This window comes from Cupressus sempervirens, chromosome 11, assembly GCF_028749045.1.
Source record: "Cupressus sempervirens isolate cs-2001-9-10 chromosome 11, ASM2874904v1, whole genome shotgun sequence".
Taxonomy (NCBI): Eukaryota; Viridiplantae; Streptophyta; class Pinopsida; order Cupressales; family Cupressaceae; genus Cupressus; species Cupressus sempervirens.
In genome coordinates this window covers 219,405,039-219,429,978 of record NC_143128.1, presented here as the reverse complement: position 1 = coordinate 219,429,978, position 24,940 = coordinate 219,405,039, and the positions used below count along the sequence as shown (strand labels likewise).

The window sequence follows — 24,940 nt, the reverse complement described above, 5'->3', positions numbered from 1 at the left end:
ATCATGGAATAAATGATCTGTACAACACAAAGTAACAATAAAGCTAAGGAATACATGACCTGCTGTATATGCCACTTTTTGTTCTGGCCGGCCACCCTTCTCCACGTGCTTACACCGAATTGATTAATTTACAGAAGCTTGTAGACCGTTATTTTATCTTTTATTTATTACTTCAAAGAACTTATTCCAAATTATCCACAAGAAAAAGAGAGAATAAAGATCAGAGTTTAAACGACGTGAATGCCACACCTGTTTAATTCCATTCCCTTCCACTGAATACCCCTGTATGAAATGATATTCCTTCTCCTACCCTATATAAACACCTTCCGACCTCATCAAATTTAAAAGCACGAAGAGAACGCACTTACTCATTTGTATTGTTCATTGATTTCTGCATCTGATTTTCTAAACTAAAAGGCAAGCATGGCATACTACGACCAGTATGGGAGCCCAAGCTACCCAAATGACTTTGAAGGCGGGTACGGGCAGCAGCGGTACCCTCCTCCATACAGCAATATGGAGCAAACCTATGGTTATAATCAACCTGAGCAACAGATGTAGATCGTGAAGGTCTTCTCTAAGGCCAATCCTGATTATGCCCTGGGTATCAGAGATAGCAGGGCGACTCTAGTTTACTATAATCCAAGTGACCCAACTCAGGTATATATACACTTCCTTCACTATACATGTTTTGTACTGCAATTTATGTCTATACGTTTATTGTATTTAAATGTTTTAGTTGGGCTCTTATAGTTTTACTGATAGTTTTTTAATTTCTTCGGTTACTCTTGATGTACATATGTATTGTGTATATGTATGCAGCAATGGGTGAAAGATGAGTCATGGAGCAACAGTGTGAGGGACCCGGTGGGTCACCCGGCCTTTGGCCTTGTGAACAAAGCCACTGGGCAGGCCCTTCGCCATGCCCCTGCTGCATGTCAGGAGGTATTACTATATACACATTTTGTTCTTCGGTGCCTCTTTTTTAGTAGGCTCTATATGTTTTGAAAGGTGATTTTTAATTTGACCTAGTGACTGTACACAACGGTTTTGATGATAAAATATTAAGTTGTTTCACGGCAGGTGTTGCTGACCAAATACGAGCCTGGTTCATATGATGAGAGTGTGCTGTGGAGTGAGAGTGGGGACATGGGATATGGGTACAGGACCATAAGGATGGCTAACAACATCGGTCTCAACTTGGATGCATTCCAGGGTGACAGGAAGCATGGAGGAGTTGAAGAGGGAACTAGAGTTGTTCTGTGGAAGTGGAACAAGCAGGACAACCAGCTCTGGAAGATTTCCCCTTGCTATTAGAATGATAATCATGACATATATACTGATGCATATATAGTATAGAGACATATACTTGCTATAAGTAGATTATGTATGTTCTTAGTATGTAACTTTTGAACTGTGGAGATCAACGTATCTACGGCCCGATCTATAAATAAAGTTGTTCTATAGATTATATTACATGATTTCTATTAACGTGCTATAATTTGTGACTGGCATGGTATATTAGATCTTGATTCCTGTTTTGATTTTCTCTGATCAACTAAAAGTTTGGGTCGAAAAGAATGCTTAACCAAGAAAAAGGTATATTTGAAAATTTTACTAGTGTGCAATAATTTGTTTGAAATGATATTTGAGTTATTAAATTAATGATTTGTAAGATGGAATTCTTAGTGAGAATTGTCTATTAGAGATTTGACAGAGATTTATTGTTACGGGATTTGGGATTTGAAATGTTGATAAAGTTAATTTATAATTAACAATTGTTTATTGTAAAGATATGCAAAAGATTTTAAATTATTTGTATATTATCAAGAATATTATATGTTCATTTATTTTGAATTTTTGTAATAAATATCTGATTAGACTGATAAATTAAGTTCACAATCTTAAATTGGCTTATGACTTAAGTGTATAAATATTAAAATTTAAAAATTTAAAATAAACTAAACTGACACCTTTCTCAAGTGTTATATGTCTACCCTCGGATGCCCCTGCATCATATATGCAAAATAACCAATTTATATTTAATGAAAAACTTAAAGCTTATATTTTACTACACCAAATTGAGTGAATTTAGATACATATTGTTCAATAGTTATAGACCATCAAAAGATACTTTCACAAAGAACATACATAAGAAAATAAGACCTATAATTAAACTTACGCAAAGTTCAAAAATCTAACAATATAAAATAAATAGTTTAATGATATATGTAAAATAAATTATAACATTTATCCATAAATATAAGTTTCCTAAAATTTAAATAAAAGAGCCAAACAATATTTGAATTGTGCCTTTTATGTTTAGTTTAAATCTAATTATCCAACTACCCTTAGGATGTATTAAAGATGTATGACTCATCAAATTTCATATATAACATATAGTTAATAATTCAAAGAACATGAACTTCATCAATTAACTATAGTTAATCATTCAAAGAATTTATTCTCTTATGATTTAGTCTTCTTGAACATAATCTCGTGTCTCAGGTCTCTATGTTCAAATTGTCTCCCAAGTGTGAGGGGATGTCAAAAATTAGGAACAGAATCAAATATTTATTTTCAAGTTAAGAAACTATGATCAAGCTTGGAAACTACTAACCAAAATTAATCTCCCTTAAAAAAATTAGGGTTTTCTATCAATATAATTTATAATATTTAAAAGGAGCAAACCATGCATAGTTGGCCCTACTTTGGTTTCCATCTTTATGCATATATGCTAGTTTGCATAATTCAAGGTCAAACACCTTATAAGAAAGATAGATTACCACATTAGTTGTCTAATGATGTGATCGTAATGGTTGTGCTAATGTCTTTTTTTTTTTTTTCTGATGGAGGGTTTAGATCTACGAGGCAACCCAGTGAAGCACAAAGCCTGCAAGCTACCAACTAGCAAAGGCCACCACATAGACATTTTAGGAATGTGACATGGGCCCACTTGTGCTTGAAACCTCTTTGGCTTAGAGCCAAGGACTGAGGGGCATCCATGCCATCAAAATCACCTGAAGCATGATCCCGGCTTCATCCCTTATGATGTTAGAGCCTTGTACTCAGCAAGACTTGATCCCTGGTGGGTGCTTTGTCAACCATTCAACTTCACTAGCAAATCAAGGGCCCATTGACCTAATGTCATTTTAGAAATTTTTAATGTCAAGGAAATATGATAAATATATTCAAGCTAAAAATATGGTTAAATAAGTTTTTATGGTTACAAAAGTAGCTTCCCAATTCATAGGACCAATGTTATGCAAAGATTAGTCATGTAGTTTCCACCATCTATCTTTCACACATTCATAATGTATTTTATGTATCATTTCTTAAGAAATGTATTTTTTACCCCAATCATGTAATTAGTTGGTAGGTAATATGATTAGAAGAGGTTGGGGATATCCACCTCAAACCACTTGTAATTTTTGAAAAGTACAACCTAAAGTTGTACATGCCTAAATTATCTAATAAGATAAGGTCCTTTGGGACCAATATGGGGAACAAGGTGCCACTTGGGAAGATGAAAATATAATAAAATTAGAATGCCATTAGTTGTTAATATGATATTGATTTTGATGATTTGATGCATTGATTATAATTTCATAACTAATCTGAACTAATATATTTGTGTAGTTTTTCTAGAATCATGGTTGGGTTTAGGTACATGAGGTACAAGGTGTAGTGGATTATGTAACCTATTGATGAGAGGTAGATTGTCAATAAGGGCATTTAATATGAATACTTTGTCAACCCAAGTCTCTCTAATATTGTGTTGCCCTAGACCTATATATATCCATCTCTTTAATTATAAATGTGAATGTAGGACACTGTAAATAACTTGGGGAATGCTCAAGCAATAAATATTTTTAAAATATATATGGTTTAACATAAATTTAACCCTATTTTATACTAATTATTATTATTATAAAATTATTTTAAGGAAATCATTAAAGCACCTAGTTTAATCAGTGCACTCAAAGCATTGACATGATTATGTGGTCAAGATCACCCTTAAACCTTAACTCATTATGGTTGCAATATCATTTGAGATTTTTCATTTAGCTATTTCTATTTGTGATTTTAATTTGACTTTCCATAACTTTAAATCCATATGTTCCGTCTTAAAATTATTGTCCACCGCTTAACACATAAGAAATTTTCCATTTTACGTATCAAAAATTTCTCTTTTTCATACTTTGTTCTACACAATCATAGCATCTTTAATAGTTCCTATCAACACAAAAACTTAACAAACATTCTAGAGGTTTTTATAAACTTAACTCTTGAATTGAGTAGTCAAAGGAGAAGAGAGGTGAAGGACCTCAATAATGATAGGTAATTGTTCAATTTAACATTAAATGGTATTTAATTAGGCACTTTGGTTTTATTGAGCTATTTTTTATTTTTTATTTTTTAAATGTTTATTTTTAATAAACAAAGAAACTTATTCTTGTCTTCTCCATCAATATTCACATATGCTCATTTCTATTTTACAAAAAAATTATATTCTTTTGTCTATATTACACAACATGGAATGTGAATGAAGAGAACTAAAAGAGCTATTACCTAAGGTTCGATGTATGTTTTTTTAGTAGTAAATAAAAATTAATAAACAACTAAACAAGTAGTTAAATTAGCAATAGCTACCAAAAGCTATTTTTTAAAATTAGATTTTCTAAGGTCGCACTCAAAAACTGGTTGGAATTTAAAGTGAGAAAGTTTAATATAAATACTATTTAGTTGTGCATTTCTTCCTACTACAAATATAATTTGTAATAAAGATTAATGTGTTAGACCCAATTGATAATGTAATTGGTAATGTTATGAATGTATGTAAAAGAGTCATGTCATTTATTTATATTGTCATTGATTTCAAGGTCTTAGTTAGCTAGACATTATCCTTCCTTTGTAGATCACTGTATAAATTTGATTGATGAAGAGGATTTGATTGGTGAAGATGAGTTGGAGAAAGTATGGTGCATATAGAGTTCATAAGTATGGTCTACAATGGTCACTTAAAGGAATTGAAATGTGATAATATAATGTTAGTTTGGTTATTTTACAGTCATATAGTATTGTTGTACTAAGCTACACAAGCTTAACCGAGTGATAAGGTTAAACAAGGAAGATTGTATTCACTGAGTGACTATAGTGTTCACCAAGAAGTTAGCAAAGCAAGTTGGAAATTTAGTATTGTTCGAGAAAGTCTAGTATTGATCAAGTACCATATTACCTAAATCAACTATTTTGTTCACTAAGCAATAGATGGAAGAAAAAAAACACAAAGATGGAATCTTAGGTCAACTTTTAATGGAAATATGGAATGTTCAAGATGTTTAAAGGCATGAGTCATTTTTTTTACAAGATCAATAACTAGGAAAATTCAATAAGGATTTAATGATAGAGGTTAAAGAAAGATAAGGAAGAGGATGCAATTTTATGAAAGTTATATTTTCTATATTATTATTTACATTGAATTTGAGATTGATGATTTTGATTAAGCAACAATAAATAAAAGAATCTGGTAGCACATAGATGACTATTTACAAAGATGTTCAAGATAGTTTTTAGCTTTAGGTTTTGATTGTTAAGGTGGTAATTCTTTGAACTATTGATGGAGTTGGAAGAAGATACTTGAACTAGGTGAACCGAGTATAGTTGAGGAAGGAGAAAGATAAGGTGTAAATCAGACAGCTGAGAGAATAGTGAAAAGAGATTAGAGGGGAAGATTAGAAAGAATACTGAACAGTAATGATATTTGAACAAGGTAGATTTATACCTAAATAGATCATTTTTACACTATTACATTTTAATAATTTTAGTATCAAATCTCATAAAATAAGTGAACCTAACAAGTCTATGAAATAATATATGGTAACATCAATTAATGTTGTTTGTAAGTCCTTGAGAGAAGGCATGTCTTCAAACAAGATCAAGGAGTGATAAGGTTTGGATGATATTTTGGTTAAAATATTCTTAAAAGATCACATTTACAATGTCTTTATAACCTTTAACAAGCTTGTCTCCTAATAGAGCTCACTTCAAAAGAGTAAAATATTTTGGTTTCTGGTCCCATATGGTGTTTCCCTTAACAGGGTTCTCACGTTAAAATATTGTTGTCAAATGTGTTAATTTTTTTATGTTGCAATTTTATTTAGAGTTTACTACAGCTTGCTAACAACTAACTTTATGGTTAGTAATAACTAAGTTTTATTACTGTCAGTTGATTAAAATAGAATTGTAAACTAATAGTTCTGAGTAAAGTGACTTAATGACATAAATTTGAAGCTGAATGAATACAAAAAGTGAAATTTTATGGTAATTATGAATGTTGGTCAGTATTGAATTTGTTTGAAGGGGTTGTAGGATAACTAATTCACCAACACACACCCCTCTTAGTTAACTAACAATTGGTATCAAAGATTAGTGCATGGAGGAAGAAGTTAATGGAACTTGAACTAAAGATCAAAGATGTATAAGAGAGAGGTATGAAGATTGAATAAAGAGAACCTTTCATCATGGATAGAATGAAGTTGCTTCTATCTAGAATTAGAGATAATGTCACGTATTGGCTAGAAATGAATACACTACCCCTGTAATTCCTATAACTATGGAGTGAATGAATGAAAATAAAAAGTACAACAGCCTAATGATTGAGAGTACTTATGTGATCAATGATGTCAAGTTTGATGATATCAAGGATTGCACTACTACCAAGAATATTTTTGAGAAGTTTACACTTGTAGATCAAGGAGACAATAATGTGAGAAGATCCAAAGATGAAAGTCTTGGAGAAAAGTATGATTACATGAGAATAAAAGAAGGTGAGAATGTTGCACAATATGAAAATTGAATTGTAGAAGTTCTGAGTACAATAAAACTTGTTGGACGAGTTATTAGTTAAATTCTAAAATTCCAAGTAAAGTTCTTAGGATTATTCTACCTATTTATGATATCAAAGTTTCTACTATTCAAGAGGTTAGAGCCATGCCTACTAATGTATTGACACTTGATATTTTAGTTGATTGGTTGAGTACGTTATAATTGAGCAATTATGAAAACAATATGGTTACAATTGGAAATTCTTTTAAATATTGACTAGCCATTAGAAATTTTGAGAAAGAGAAGAAAATTAAAGAAGAATGTGGATTAGAATCATAGGATGATCTAGATGAACTTGAAGTATTTCTTGCAAGAAGGTTGTCAAGAGGTAAAGGTAAATAATAAGGTAAACATCCCTTGATTCTTTCAAATGTACTTGTAGATGCCTAAAAATTGGTAAAGATCTAAAACAACGCAATTTTGATCAAATGACACAAAATTAAGGATAAAATTAGAGGAAATTGATGGACTTTCAAATCAATTGTTACATCAGGTCATTAATATATCAAATCATCTATTGAATTAGAAAGGACCTAAATCAACTTTAAAAAGGGGGAAAACAATCATAAAATAAAAGGAATAAGGAATAAGGAAAAGACAAATGTTGAAAATAAATGAAACATTTATTTAATCAATAAATTCATTTATCCTCACAAAAGTAAAAATCTTCCTTTTTGCATTTAAAAGAATTGAAAAAATCTCTTTTATCCTCACAAACTAAGTCTATTGGACTCTTCCTCTTGGTGCCTTGTGAGATATTTATATTTTCTTCATTACCCTCTAGTCAAAAGTGAAATCCTAATCTTTACCCAACCCCCTTCTAAAATCCTATAAATAGGAATGAAATTCAAGAGCAAAAGGGACCCAAGTTTTAGGCATCTGCACTATAGGCACATTTAGAGTTGTCATCTTTCAGCATTGTTATAGAAATTCCATGCCATTTTTGGCAGCATTTAAGCATTCTTTTCATGATATTTAGTATCCTTTAGCATATGTTTAGTCTATTTCATGCTCATATAATCTACATTATAACATAGATCTTGCATACATCTTTGCAAATCTGCATTCATGGCATACTCCCATTCTAAAACTGTCACTGAGATGCTGGTCTAAGAGTAATCTTAGAATTTGTAGTTATGAAAACATGGGATATTTGCAGAGTCTTTGTTTGAAAAGGATTTCTTGGGTTTAGATTAGTTCTTTGTCATTCTATTTGTACTCTACTCTAAGATCTCATGAATACACGAATTCAGCGTGTACAGTATTAAGGTTGGTCACTTTTCTACTAAATATCCTAATAGTAGTAAGAGTGACATAAATGAAAAGAAAGACTGTAATTATATCAAGAACAAATATTACAAAGATAAAGGGAGCAAGTCATGTTACATTGTTGAAGAAGAGCACCCAGAATCTAGTTTTTATAATGACAAGAAAATGGTTGAGATGGTATAAGTTGCAATTAAGGACGATCCCAAAGGATAAAGGTATGAAAGTGAATTCACCCTTATTTCACATGTTAGCATGAATTACTCATGAATTATTTATAGTGAATGATCACATCATATGAGGGGTGATTTAAGTTTGATAAATTTGAAGAAATTGATAATGGTGGAACTATTAAGCTGGGCAATTGTGTTCCATGTCCATTGAAAGGTAGAGGATCGCTTACATATAATAATAAGATCAGATTTGATGATGTATATTTGGTACAAGGACTAAATTTTAATCTTTTGAGTGTTTCTTAGTTGAATAATTTAAGTTACAAGTTGGAATTTCAAAATAGAAAAGTCAATATCTTTGATGATGAAGTAATATGGTTGGAATAAGAATGAAAATAAAAGGTATCTTATTCTATCTTGATACTACTATTGACAAATGATTATTTTCAAAAATTAAGGATGTATGGTTATGGAATAAAAGGTTGTGTCATGTAGACTTTGAGAACATGGTGAAATTCAGTAAAAAGAAAAGAGTAAGAGCCTTATTGATTCTACAAAAGCTAGAGAATACTATGTGTAAAAAATTTCATCTTTGTAAAATGAAATAAATATAGTTTTTAAAGAAAGACACATGCTTCAAATAATATCCTAGAATTGGTGTATACTAATCTATGTGGTCCAATTTTTTTTGGCAGTTACTATGGTGATAGGTATTTCATATTGTTTGCTGATGACAATTCTAGAATGGTGATGGTTATATTCATAAAGGTGAGATCACATGCTTTTGATATGTTAAAATGGTATAAGGGTAGAGCTCAGAAAGAAACTTTCAAATATTTTAAATATTTAAGGTTTGATAGAGGTGGTGAGTTTATGTCTATTGAATTAACCAACTTTTGCACTCAGAATGGTATTAAGAGACAATTGTCTACACTAAGGACAACACAACAAAATGAGATTCATAAGAGAATAAATATGTCAATTGTAGATTATGAAAGAATTTTTAATATAAAAAAGGAGGATTTTATGGTATCCTATAGAGAATAAATTAACATTGTTGTTTATACTCTCAACCAAGTTGAATTGAGGAAAGGAACAAACAAGACACCCTATGAACTTTGGTCTAGTCATACACTGAAATGCTCGTTATTTAAAAATATTTGGAAGTAGGTGTTGTATTCAAAAGGATATAAGTAATGGTAAATTTTATTTTAAAGGAGATGAAAGTATATTTCTTGGTTATTGTAATAGTTTTGGTAAGACAATATTACAACACCAAGATCTGGAAGCACAAGAGATAGCATAAAAGAGATGAGAGATGATCAAATGAGAATATCAATAATGATCAAATGATAATGGATTTTAGATGAATATATCATAAAAGCTCCTTGTCTATAAAGGTAATCAAGATGACTAGGAATCATGAAAAGGGATAAGCATAACAACTAAGCACATATCCACCAAGAGTGGATTATGCTCTATTCTAAATGAAAGTACATGCAAGAATGAGAGGATAAGAATACAAAGGTGTATCTCACAAAAAGATGTACTAGAAAACATGTGCTCAAATAAAATTCAAACTATTATGTTTTCTACACGGCAACTAATATGCATTAACCTAAGTAAACTTAAGTAAAGTGTAAATAGTAAACAGTTGTTTACACCAACACCCTCCAACTTAAGTGCAACTTAGGTGAATGCATTTAAGATCACATAGGCCACATGATAATGTAAGATGTGTCCAAAATACTAGGCCATGCTACATAGCCATGTACAAATTGTAAGTGAAAAACATATGCAATGCAATCTCTTATAAAGAAGAGAAAGTGGGAAAATCACCTGGGAAAAACCCCCTCCAAAAAGAGAGAGAAGAACACCTCATGTGAGGAAAAGATCCCCACATAAGAGGGAAGAGAGAAGAATGGAAGATAAAATAAGTAGGCACCCCTCAATGTAGTATGTACACCTATGATAGATGCTTTGGGCTCAATATAGAAACTACACCTTGAGCATAGAACAACATTCCTATGGTTAGGAAGAGAAAAAACCAAACGTGTATTAATGAAGCCTCCCAAATATTTAGAAATAAACCTCAAAATGTAGGGAATCTCCAAAACCTTCTCAAGTATCCACATGTCAATACTCAAAGTGCCTCCTCCAAATCATGTGTACTATGCAACTCTTCAGAAAAACACAAGATAGGATCACACTCTTTAATAACTCACAGCTTCGTTGGAACTAGAAGTCCACTATAACTCGATTAGCAAAGTAATCTTGAAATATTAATGTGTATTAACCTTTAGTAACTTAGTTGTATGAAGATAAAGCAATTAGAAAATAACATGAACACATGAGACACCAAGATTTAACATGGAAACCCAATTTGGGAAAACCACCAATGCAACTAGTTACTTGACTTTTCACTCTTCTAAAGTGAGCACTATTAGGAGCCAACCCTATTTAAGGATACAAAACACACTATTAGGTGTAACATTGTTAAAGGATTTGAACACTATAAGGAGTGGTCTTGTTAGAGGTCTTAAGACACTTTAATCTAGAAATGCCACCTTTTAGAGGATTTACAAGATGACTGTTAAGTCAACTCTATTAAGAGATTTCTTCACTACTAAAATTGTTAGAGATTAACAATGATTGACCTAATTAATGAAGCAACTAGATTACAAATTCAGATTACTATTCTAGTTTATCCTCTAGATCCTTACTAATTAAATTTTCTTTGCAGCTCCTTGAATATTCTTCCCTTAATCAGATATCTTTCTTCATTCACATCTTATCTTCTTTTTACAACTTCTATATTTCAACCCACAACTTAACATTTCATATATATAAAGTATAATGTCAAGTTGGCTTGAATGCCCTTACAATAAAAAATTAGCATCCATTAAGTTAGCTTGCATAAACCAAATAACAAAAGAAAGTTATTGTGATGTAATTTGGCTTGAACTCAAACTGAATCACTCGGTTACCACTGAGTTCCTTGGTAACTAGCCTGACTTTATTTATACTGAACTTCTAGTTCAGTTACAACTAAACTCCTTTGGAGACCAACCTAGATTAGCTTCAACTAGATCATTGAACCTATCTTCTACTTAGTTGATACAACAATCTTCTAAGCTTGGTTCCAACTAGCAATACTCAGTTAGAGTATAACATTTGTGTAACATCAATGACAATATACAATTGAATAATTGTTATCAACAATCTCCCTCCTTTGTATTGATGGAAACACAACATGTCATAAGAAAAGAAAACTTTGGATCAAATATCCTCATTTTGATTATGATTCTTCAACCATGAAAACACTGTCTAAGATTCTCCCTCTTCCATCTTATCAAGTTAGACTCTGTTAGATCAAGTTCTCCCTCCTTCTGATATGTAGATCACTTCCTCTAATTCTTCTCTGAATACATAAATCTCTTCCTCAATGAAATATGACATGATTCAATCTCTCCCTCTTTGACATCAAAATGTCAAGGACTTGATACAATGTTTTATAATTTACCTAATGTACTAATTCATATGCAATGAACTCTGAGTACTTTGCATGAACTTGATAAATCTTTGATATAGTTTGGTTGATGTTCTTGAAAACATATTGATACAAGTATGAATATGTGTTTCAATCATTGTTTTCTAGTTGATGTGAAACTTGCTACATTCTGGTAAGACAATTGCTTAGATGATTTTAGTACTATCATTTGTTTGATTGATGAAGAGGTTTTGATCAAATGAGGTAAAAATAACACCTAGAGGAAAGTTTGTGTTATGATATGGAAAAGGAGTACAAGGATTAGCTAAGCCAATGTTGAATCTTCTTTCAAAGCCAAGTTTTCATTGAAGGAACTGAATGAGAAGAAGAAGAAAAAGGTAAAATATGTGTCTAGTGATAGTGATATAGATGAGGAAGATGTATAACAACTTGAAGCATGTCATGTTCCCTAATTAGGGTAATATAAGTAAACTATTATGAATAAATAAATATATTATTTCTTAATGTTATAATATATTAAAAGAAATATTGATATATTATTAATGGTATAATATATTATTAAAGAATAAATAATAATATATTATTGGTATAATAATAATATGTTACTAAGGTAATAAGGTAATAGTAAAGGTCAAATCATTATTAATGAAAATAATAATAACAATAATGTTATTAATAAATTATGTACACTATTATTAAATAAATATTGAATATATAAATATTAATAGTAGTGCATCAAGCATTATTATATAATATTGATATATAATTATTATTATATAATGAAAAAGTAATACAATTCAAATTTCTAATATATAGTAATCAATAAATTACCAAGCAACCAAAAATGATATAATAATATGATATAATGAGAATTGACAATCATATAATATTTATTTAATTCATATTATTATTGATACATTTAATTGACTTCCATCAATAATGAGACAAAATACGATTAAAATTTGGGAATCATATTAGTCGGCAATAATACAAAACATACACTTCTTCAAATGTTAAATGTGGAATCTAGATTAAATATAATCCTTATCTTCCAAGTAATAATCTATGTTTAAATTCATAATCATAGTTAAGATGGGGTGACGTGACTCATCATCACTATGGTGTATATAACTTGCACAATGAACTAAAGCTAGGCATTCATTGATATGGATGATCACAGAGAATTAGAATGGTGACATAAGGAAATATTTGGAGTCAAGGAACTAAAAAGGGGTCATTACATTTGGTATGATTTGACCTTTAATATTAACTTATTACCTTAGTAACATATTATTATTATACCAATAATATATTATTATTTATTCTTTAATAATATATTATACCATCAAGTAACCAGAAAATAAACAAGCTATTATTGCTGACAGAGAGTAGCGAAAAATTGAGGAAGTATCTAGTTGAGGGATTTTAGAGTCTATAACAACACTAATGGAAAATTGGTCTGACAATAGTTTGAAATAAAATCACACAATATCAGCAACTCAAGGGTTGGGACATTAAACTCTCTATCAATCATCTTTTAATTGCTTTACACTTGTAGACTAGACAAAATTGAATTTCAATGGTAGGAGAAAACATAGATCCTACAATACATAAATTCTAGTAGCCGTAAATGAAAAGTTTGTACCTGAGTTTCTTGCATCTCTTGTACAAGCTATTGGTAGCTAAATATATTTGGTAGGAAGGGCTAAGTGCTAGCACCTACACAAAAAAATTTGATCGTCAAAAGGTTGAGAAAGTGTCTAGGTTACCGAGCTGAAAATCAATACGATTGACTATGTACTTGGAAGTGTGTATGGAGGAGGTGACTTAGGAGAAATAAACAAGATATTATTGCTATGATTTGACCTTTAATATTACCTTATTACCTTAGTAACGTATTATTATTATACCAATAATATATTATAATTTATTCTTTAATAATATATTATACCATCAAGTAACCAAAAAATAAACAAGCTATTATTGCTGACAGCGAGTAGCGAAAAATTGAGGAAGTATCTAGTCAAGGGATTTTAGAGTCTATAACAACACTAATAGCAAATTGATCTAACAATAGTCTGAAAAAAAATCACACAATATCAACAACTAAAGGGTTGGGACATTAAACTCTCTATCAATCATCTTTTAATTGCTCTACACTTGTAGACTAGACAAAATTGAATTTCAATGGTAGGAGAAAAAATAGATCCTACAATACATAAATTCTGGTAGCCATAAATAAAAAGTTTGTACCTAAGTTGCTTGCATCTCTTGTACAAGCTATTGACAGCTGAATCTCTTTGGTAGGAAGGGCTAAGTGCTAGCACCTACACAAAAAAATTTGATCATCAAAAGGTTGAGAAAGTTCTAGGTTATCGAGCTGAAAATCAATACAATTGACTGCGTACTTGGAAGTGTGTATGGAGGAGGTGACTTAGGAGAAATATCCCATTTTGATTGCATTTTGATTTATCAGGCATTGTACTTGCTAAAATTTAGAAAAGGGGTGGCCATTTCAGCAGTAGTAGTTGGCTTAAGTTGCACCAAAATTTTACAAACATGTTTAGGCAGCTACCCAAATTTGTTGCCAAGGACCAAGAACAAATTCTTGAAGAAAAAATCTACTGTATAGAATAGAAACTTGCATGTTTACCATGATCAAAGGATGAATTACTTCACAATTGTGGAGCAATAGAGAATACTTTATCCATAATAGAACAACTAGATTCAAATGATAAACAAGTGAACATCCTTCTTGCTGTGATCCCTTTAGCTAAGCCTGTATTGTTGAGGCATCTTGAAAGAGAGGATAAATGCAATTTAAAGAAACAAAGGAAAATGCTTGTATTGATTGACCAGGACTACAAAATCATATAAAGGATATAAATCTATTATTACAATGGTAAGTGATATCGAAAGAGATATAAATGAAAAGAGTTACAAGGAAAGCATGGGAAAAGATTAAAGAGAATATTGTTAAAGGTAATATTGAGGTAATGTTACGGTAAGTACTATTTTTTTATTTCATTATGAATCTATGATTTAAGTGAATCATAGATTACTCAATTTATTTTCTAATGATAACGAGAAAACATATTAAAATAAATACATTGATTAGATATGTACGCAAGGAAATACACAAAGGAAAGTGGATAAGAAGTTATCCCATACTTCTAAATCACCACTTCAAATGCATAAAGGTAATAAGGTATGGTAAGGAGGTAAGTTATATCTTATTCATATATTGTTATTATATGGAAAATTGTTGTATTGTTATTATATGAAAAATTGTTAACACAAGATATAGTTATTAGTTAAGATAGGGAGTTGGTGGAGGGAGAGGCGGAGTAAATTCGAGCACCTGACGGATATCCTCCAGGGAACTGCTTGTAGCTTGTTTCATGCACCCTCTACACCATCATTCTACCATCTCGAGATGTTGTAATAAGGAGAGAGAAAGATTCCTATGTCAAATAATTATGTTCATTTGATTAATCATCTCATCCACATTAAGATCTCTTAAGATAGGGAGTTGGTGGAGGGAGAGGCAGAGTAAATTCGAGCACTTGACAGATATCCTCTAGGAAACTGCTTGTAGCTTGTTTCACGCGCCCTCTACACCATCAATCTACCATCTTGAGATGATCATAACCAAGAGAAAGTTTTATGTGTATTATAAGAAGAAATCTTTCAAATGAGCTAAGTAAATTAAATTTAATGGATTACAAATTGTAATCTAGTTGTAATCACTAGATCGTAATAATATTGGACTTGTTGTTTGCTGGATGTAGCCTAGGGATTGGGTGAACCACGTTAAATCTTGGTTCCTTGTGTTATCTTCTATGCAATCTATTATTTTGTATTATTATTTATATTTGCATATAATTGTTATTTCCATCTGAGGTTAATCCTAACACATAGATTATCAGAGATAAATATGTTAGACCAATGATAAGGAACAAGTTGAGAAATGATACATGTTTTCTTAGCATGCATGAACCTAAAATAGTGAAAGATGCCTTAGAAGATGTTGAGTGGAGTAAAGCCATGAAAGAAGAGATTGAACAAATTGAGAAAAATAAGATATGGACTATAGTTCCTAGACCAAAAGATAAAAATGTGATTGCAACCAAGTGGGTATACAAAAATAAGTTAGATGAAAATGGTGAAGTCACAAGGAACAAGGCAAAATTAGTTTTCAAAGGATATGCACAAGAAGAAGGGATAGACTATGGATAAACATTCACTCATGTTGCAAGATTAGAAAGCGTAAGAACTATGCTTGCTTGCTCTATATACAAAGATTTCAAATTTTATCAAATGGATGTTAAGTCTACATTTCTGAATGGTATATTGGGGGAATAGTCTTATATCGAACAACTAGAAGAATTTTTTGATGCTAACAAAAAAAAAAACGTATGTATACTACACAAAGCTTTATATGGTTTGTAGCAAGAACCAAGGGCATGGTATGAAAGGCTTCATAATTATCTTGTGAAGATTGGATTTGAGAGGATTGACAATAATAGCAATTTGTACTTGAAGAAAGAGAAAGGCAAAGGTATTTTACTATTTGAAATTTTTATTGATGATATCATATTTGGAGGTCAAGATACTTTATGTAAGGCTTTTGCAAATGAAATGAAGAAAGAATTTGAGATGTGTATGTTTGGAGAGATCAAGTTCTTTGTGGGTTTTCAAGTACATCAAATAAAATATGGTACATACATCACTTAGTCAAAATATGTAAAGAAGATATTAAAACTTTTGTATTGGAGGATTCCAAGCCAATAAGCACACCTATGGTGATAGACCATAAATTGCAAAAGAATGATGATTCAGCTGAGGTGAATCAAACTTTATATAGGAGTATGATTGGAAAATTGCAATATGTTGTACGCAACAAACCTAATATTGCAATATCTATTGGGATAGTTGAAAGATTCTTTGGTAATCCTAGGGAGAATCAATTGATTAATGTTAAGAGAATAATGAGATATCTAAAAGGAACAGGGGACTTTGGTCTATACTACAAGAAAAATGAGAAATTTGAATTGAGAACCTACAATGATGTTGATTATACTAGAAATATTGATGATAGAAAGAGCACTAGTGGAGGAGAATTTTTCTTAGGAAAGGGTTGGTAACATGGACTAGGAAGAAACAAAATTGTATATCTCAATCTACTGCTGAAGTTGAATATATTGTTGTTGCGGTAAATTGTACAAACATTATATGGATCAAATAGCTACTTAAAGGCATGAAGGAGGAAATCATTGAACCTATGATACTTTATTGTGATAATACAAGTGTTATAAATATATCAAAGAATCATGTGATGCATATAAATACTAAGCACATTGTAATCAAGTATCATTACTTGAGAGAGTTAGTTCAAGATAAAGAGGTGAAACAAGAATATGTTAACACAAAAGAACAAATAGTTGATATATTCACAAAAGCATTATGTAAGGATTCTCATGAGTATCTAAGAGGTAAATTAGGGGTGATACCCCTATCAAAGGCTATCTAAGAAGCATGAGAATGACCTTGCATCAAACAAGTTGATTGACATATGTTATGCATTGATGCAGTGGATCTTACTTTAGGAGCTGCATTAAGTAAACAAAGAGATGGAGTTATAAATCAGTTGCAAGCTAGGTAATAGAGGGAGAATCCAAAAATTTTCATATCTACATCTTAATATGACAAGAATTTGGCATTGTTTTCAAAGAGGGAGAAATCTTAACTCTTGAAGGGAGAAATCCTAACTACTGAGGGAGAAATCTTGACTAGTCAAGGAGATATTTTTGTTAAAAAAAATGGAGATGAAAGAAAACATAGAAGAAACATGGAATACCTAGTAAGAGGGACTTAATGTCAAAGTAGATATAAGAAGTGATCCAGAGGGAGTCATAAGGATAAATTGGCCAATTTTCTGTTGATGAAAAAAAAATATTTGTCTAACCTATTCAGAAGATGAAAGTTGTTGATAGAGGGAGAGATTTCAATACAAGGAACTATTTCCTTCTTGGTTGGTTAAGCTAATTAAGTTTGGTCAAGTTGGTTTGCCATCAATGCCAGAGAGGGAGATTCTTTAAAATAGATTGATACAAGTATGAATATTTATTTCAACCATTACTTTTTCACTGAAGTCAAACCTTCTACTTGTTGGTAAGACAATTGCTTAGATGAATTTAGTACAATTATTTGTTTGATTGATGAAAAGGTTTTCATCAAATGAGGTAACAATAACAGCTAGAGAAAAGGTTGAGTTATGATATGAAAATAGGATACAATGATTAGTTTAGATAGTGATATTATAGTGCATTGATAATCTACTTAAGGTTGCAAAGAACGAATACACTTATTAATTTTAGAAGAACAAGTTAAATGAATTGTGTCTGCCAAGCTTAACAATCTGCATAGTAGGTGCTAAGAAAAGTCAGTGCAAGCTGAGTAGAACAGTATTTGGACTTGAGGAAAGTCAATTTTAGTGTAAGCCAAGTGATATAAAGTAAGCCAAGTAAATTTTATTTGATGTTGATCACAAATAAATTTTAGTTCCGATCGAGTTCTTTGATAGTGGATGCTGAGCAATGTAGTATGTGTCGAGCATTAGAAGCAAGTTAATTTAGAGTGTTAGCATTATGAGAAAGATTGTGAAACAAAAAGTTTGATTTCTTGGATTGTGTGAACTATGTGGAAGATAAGCTTGATGAGTTGGTGGCACAGAATTCAAGACAAACCATTTTGAGGCAAACTCAAAAAGGATTGAAGGAGAAGTTTCTAGAAGGGAATAAAATGAAATGATGAGTAGATTCTCTGAATCCTACATAATCCAACCTAACCCTAAAATGGTTGATGGAAGTTAAATAGGAAAATATGTTAATTTTTAATTTATAGAGAAGGTTGGTTAGAAGAAAAGTTGTCATGTGAGAGAACCTAAGGAAGACAAGGAGTCTAGGGTATTGCTTTATTTAGTGACCTAAGAGAAGAGACTCCATTGGCAAGAAAAGTAAGAAGGCTTAAGGGTATTAATGCTTGAAGGGTGAACAAGCTATCAAAGTTGAAGTGTGTGAAAGCAAAGAAGAATGAAGGACTGATATGTAATCTACAAGTGTATTATAAGTTGCTATCAAATCTAGCCTTACTATTACTTTCTAATCATTGTATTAGTCTAGGGTAAATCATTTGAATTAAGGTTGACCTAACAATCATTTGTAAATCCTTTAACCAAGTGACATTTGAAGTGAATGATCTAAAGTCCTCTAACAAGTCTTACTCCTAATAGGGTGATTGAAATCCTTTAACTAGGTCACATTTAATAGTGTGCATTCTAACCTTCAATAGGGTTGGCCTTTCATAGGGCATCACCTCGGAAGAGTGAGAATGAGTAGCATGTTACTAGTTGTTTTTCTCAAATTGGGTTTCCACATTAAATCATTGTGTCCAATGTGTTATTGAATTTGTTATGTTTCATGCTTACATTTCTACAAAGTTGATTTGATAGTAACATACAAGTTTAATTGATTGTATGATCTAATGGATGCATGCATGATGGAAATGTTTTATGGATATGGGTTCACTAAGTTGTGAAAATTTCTAGTTGTACATTTGGACATTGGATAACTGATTCACCCCCCTAGTTATTGTAAATAATTCCAACAAATGCATCACTAATTTGTACTCTAGTGAGTATCAAATAGGGTAATGGCCCCTAGATTTCCTCTTAGAAAAATGCATCCTTAGGTAATGGTTTGGTAAATATGTCAGAAACCAACTCTTTTGTGTTCACATATTCCATTCTTACCTCTTTATCTTGAACTAATTCTTTTAGAAAATGATACTTGATTGCAATATGTTTTGTGTTGATTGTACTCATTTGTATTGTTCATTGATTTGTGCATCTGATTTTCTAAACTAAAGGGAAAGCCTGGCATACTATGACCAATATGGGAGCCCAATCTACCCAAATGACTTTGAAGGTGGGTACGACCAGCAACAATACCCTCCTCCATATAGCAATATGGAGCAAAACTATGGTTATAATAAACCTGAGGAATAGAGACACCACAGCCTTCCACAAGGGTAGATTGTGAAGGTCTACTCTAAGGCCAATCCTGATTATACCCTGGGTATTAGAGATGGTAGGGCAACTCTTGTTTACTACAATCCAAGCGACCCAACTCAGGTATATATATGCTTCCTTCACTATACATGTTTTGTGCTATAATTTATGTCCATAAATTGATATGTATTTAAATTTTTTAGTTTCCCCCTCCTATTATTTTAGTGATAGTTTTTATTTCTTGGGTCACTCTCGATATATATATATGTATTGTGTATATGGCTGGATCTAGCAATTGGTGAAAGATGAGTCATGGAGCAACCAGGTGAGAGACCTGATGGGTCACCCGGCCTTTGGGCTTGTAAACAAAGCCACTGGGCAAGCCCTTCACCATGCCCCTGCTACATTTTAGGAGGTATATACACATTTTTTTCTTCGTTGCCTCTTTTCTAGTAGGATCTATATGTTTTGAAAGCTGATATTAAATTTGACCTAGTGACTGTACATAAGGGTTTTGATGATAAAGTATTAAGTTGTTTCACGACAGGCGTTGCTGACTAAATATGAGCCTCGTTCATATGATGAGAGTGTGCTCTAGAGTGAGAGTGAGGACATGGGATATGGGTACAAGACCATAAGGATGGCTAATGGCATTGGGCTCAACTTGGATGCATTCCAATTTGACAGGAAACATGGAGGAGTTGAAGAGGGAACTAAAGTCGTTATGTGGAATTGGAACAAATAGGACAACTAGCTTTGGAAGATTTTCCCTTACTATAGAATGATAATCATGACATTTATACTAATGCATATATGGTATAGAGACATATACTTGCTATAGGTAGATTATGTATGTTCTTAGTATGTAACTTTTGAACTGTGGAGATCAATGAATCTACTGCCCAATCTATAAATAAAGTTGTTCTATATATTATATTAGATGATTTTTATTAACATGCTATAATTTGTGACTAGCATGGTATATTAGATCTTGATTCCTATTTTGATTTTCTTAGATCAACTAAAATTTTGGGTTGAAAAGAATGCTTAATCAAGAAAAAGGTATATTTGAAAAATTTATAAGTATGCAATAATTTGTTTGAAATGATATTTGACTTATTAAAATAATGATTTGTAAGATAGAATTCTTAGTGAGAATTTTCCATTAGAGATTTGGTAGAAATATATTGTTACGGAATTTGAAATGTTGATAAAGTAAATTTATAATTAACAATTGTTTATTGTAAAGATATGTAAAAAAATTTAAATTAATTGTATCTTATCAAGAATATAATATTTTCAATTTTTTTCAATTTTTTTAAATAAATATCTTATTAGACTTATATATTAAGTTCACAATCTTAAATTACCTTATGATTTAAGTGTATAAATATTAAAATTAAAAAATATAAAGTAAACTAAACTCACACCTTTTTCTAAGTATTATATGTCTACTTTCTAATAATTAGAACTCATTTGGGTTAGAAGATCTAGTAGGTGAAAGTATTGCAATAGGAGTTATTATATATATATATATATATATATATATATATATATATATAATACTCACAATTTTTAATTTTTTTTTACATCAATAGATGCAAATTTTAAAATTAGTTATTGACCATGGTGACTACTTATAATTGAGTGAAATATACCCATTATCCTAAAAAGAAACCAATCATGTGCTGTTACATCACTTGCTCAAGTATGGGTGTGTGGCTTGCACCATCATTGAACTCACTTATTTTGTGTTGCTTTGGATGCATTCACAATAAGCATGTTGATGTTGTAACATATATGACGATGTGGCCATGAAGTCATAGTTATGAATAGGAGACTTCTCAAATAATTTTTATAGAAAATTGGGAGTCATATAAGCTTTCCACTAATATTTATCTAGATAACATGTATTTAATGTATGGATTTGACACTAATCTAAAGGTAATTATTAATACAAGACTAGTTTCTATAAATATATCAATGTAACCCTCAACTCTTCAAAAAATAAATTAGAAAATGACACAACATAGAAGTTTCAAAACACCATAATCCTTCATTAAACTTTTGCAACTCTACTTTGCCTCTACAATGAAATGAAACACCTACTTATTACAATTTCAAATTACAATATTTGGTAGTTTTTTGGGAAAAATGGATTTTTTCATTTTTGGTAATTTTAAAACCCATCCTACAAATCCCATTTTTCCTAAGAATAGCCCCAACAAAGGCAAGATGAATTGCTAACTAATCGACGAAATCAAAAAACTTATTTCAAATTTATTACAAAAATAATTTTCTAAAAGAATTGGAAAAAAACATGAAAAGCCAATTTCGAAGGTGAAGATGATATTTTAGGTTCTGAAGAAAATGTCAAAATAACCACCTATCAAGTGGCAATCTGAATAACTCCTCATGCAACTACCTATGAAATGTCAGCCAAAACCCACATCCAAGTCAAGAGTTATGACCCCCAGAAGTAAATTTTTCCCAAAACTCACAACTTAGTCAATAGCCTTAACTCTTGGATGCCCTTGCATCATATATACAAAATAACCAATTTATATTTAATGAAAAATTTAAAGCATATATTTTATTACACCATATTCAGTTAATTTAAATAAATATTACTCAATAGTTATAGACCATCAAAAGAAACTTAGTGTGGTACTTACTGAAGGAGGGTAGTTTTGTCCCATTTATGGAGGCACTTAATGGGCACAATGAGAATTTCTCTATGTAATTTGTTAACCCCTAGGAGAACCATAGAGTTACCATAAATGGTATCTCATTTCATATTTTAGAGGAGGTGATTGCTCTAGCGACAGGCTTGGCCATGAGGGGTAGGAAATGGCAGAAGGTGACGAGGGTGACAGATGATGTGAGCCTACAATGTTTCTTCATGGATGATGAGGAACTGATTTGGCATAGAGGTGGTTTCATGCGAGAGAAGCTTCTTGACCCATGGAACGAGGTTTTTTTGGTTTTGATGAAATATCTTACCCTAGAAGAACAGGATGGAGTCTGCTACCACTATCACTTTCCTCTCCTTATTCATTTTTTTCCACTGTGATTTTATTTCACTTCCTTTCTTCCTTCTACATGAATTAGAGGATACTGTTGTTGATGTGAAAGAAAAAATGAAAAAGGGGGTTAATTTTACATTTTTACACAAAGGTTTAATTTTTAAATTGCACCAATTCTACCTTGCCTTGGCCTACCCTAAGATTGTGGAAATTGACATTCCTACCCATCTAAACCCCTTGCCCCAAATTGTTCTTGTTAGGATTATAGGTCCTAGAACCCCTACCCTATAGCTTTCACCTAGTGGGTCCTTACTGAAACCCTCCCCCATGGGGAAGAGAGGGAAGTAGGATAAAGGGAAGAAGAAGGTGGTGGTGGAGTTGGAGGATCAAGGGAGAAGGGGTAGGAGGAGGTCAGGGAGGTTAGCAAAATCTAATGCTAAGAGGAAGTTGAAGGAGGGAGGCTCATAGGAGGAGGAGTCAGATTTGAAGGATTCAAGCTGCCCAAATGGAGGATGAAAGAAAAATTAGTTAACTTTGGGGTGGAAGGTATGGAGGAGGTGGAGGAGGAGGCTTCGAATTCCTCTAGGTTAGATTTGAGTGATGGAAAGGAGAATAAGGATGTGTTGCATGTTTTGGTGATAGTTGAGTTGGGGTGTGTGGACCTAACAAAGGATCAGTTCCCTATTATGGTGGATAGGATGCCTTCCCCCATAATGATCTCCTCCCCTATCAAGGTTGCTTCTGCAAATGCTACTAACTCCCTATTTGTATAGGATACCACAAAGACTAGTATTGATGGCCATTCAAGTGGTCTACATAAGGCTGGTAATGAGGTGTGGGAGAGAATGCACCTACTAACCAAGTTCATAGTTAAAGTGAAACATGTTGTGCCTACTCAAGGATATTGATGGGGACCTACCTAAGGAGGACTCTAAGATGTTATTTGACTTCCTGGCAGAAGACTAGGTAAACATCCTCTTGGGGAGAAAAGGGGCCAGGAAATATTAAGGGCTCCCTTCTTTTTCTTTTTATGATGTTAATCTGCTAATCACCAAACTTATTAGTTTGCAAGGTTGTTATTTTTATTTTTCTTTAGATTCTTAAGTTTGATAATAGGCATTTTTTTAACCCTGTTGATACTCTCTTAATTATGGTATCAAAATTTTTTTTTGTTCCTAGTAGCAATAGGGGTTAGTTTAGTTTTGATGGTAATCCACTGGCAATTTACTATTTTTCTATTATGGGCCTGTTAGAATCTGAAAAGATTAATAACCCAGAAAACTAGTGCAATGAGTAAATATCTAAACTATGAATGCAAATGATACAAAATCAAAATAGCATCATAGAGTTAGTCTCCAAGAGAGTAATGCAAATGCTGGAAGCAAAATAGCATTAAGAGGATGCAAAAACAAGAGATGCAAATACAAGCCAGGTAGCATGCTTATATAGGCTAGGAAGAGGGAGGAGGTGTCAACACCAACCAATGAGGAGCAACCATCTATCAGACTAAAGATAGCAAAGTATCTTCCCAAGATAGCTAATGGATGCTCACATGTAGGAAGGTGACACCTCACAACCATTCACCTAATAAGACATGCTTTATTAACCTAAGCGAGATTATTAAAAAGTGTAGGAAAAACCTAGCAAAAAAGGAAAAATAAAAAACTACACTAACACCCCCCCATAAGCGAAGCTTAGGTGGATGTAGAAATGGGTCCCAGAAAGTCAAGCCTGATGAGGTACCCATGTACATAAGATTTCTCAAAAGAGAGAGAGAAAAGAAACCCCCCCACAAAAAAGTTAGGACTCTGAGTGAGAGGAAGAGGCCCCCCCAAAAGATGAAGCATCCCGCACCCCCAGTAAAGCTCGCAAATGAAGGAACTTGCTCTCAGTGAAGGGTTTGGTGAAGATATCAGCAACTTGCTCGGAAGTCGGACAATAGCGAAGGTCAATGACATGACCATGGATGAGCTCCCGGATGTAGTGCATGTGGACCTCTATGTGT

General features: G+C 32.0%; 2 pseudogenes across 1 annotated transcript; both read left to right on the top strand.

Moving 5' to 3' along the window:
- The first annotated feature begins 328 nt into the window (after positions 1-328).
- LOC149528947 (ricin B-like lectin EULS3) lies at positions 329-1,476 on the top strand (annotated as a pseudogene). Its single transcript, XR_016359047.1, has 3 exons — positions 329-660; positions 823-945; positions 1,084-1,476. The product of XR_016359047.1 is annotated as a ricin B-like lectin EULS3 (transcript).
- An 18,117-nt stretch (positions 1,477-19,593) lies between these two features.
- On the top strand, positions 19,594-20,750 carry LOC149528946 (ricin B-like lectin R40G3; annotated as a pseudogene).
- The last annotated feature ends 4,190 nt before the right edge of the window (positions 20,751-24,940 follow it).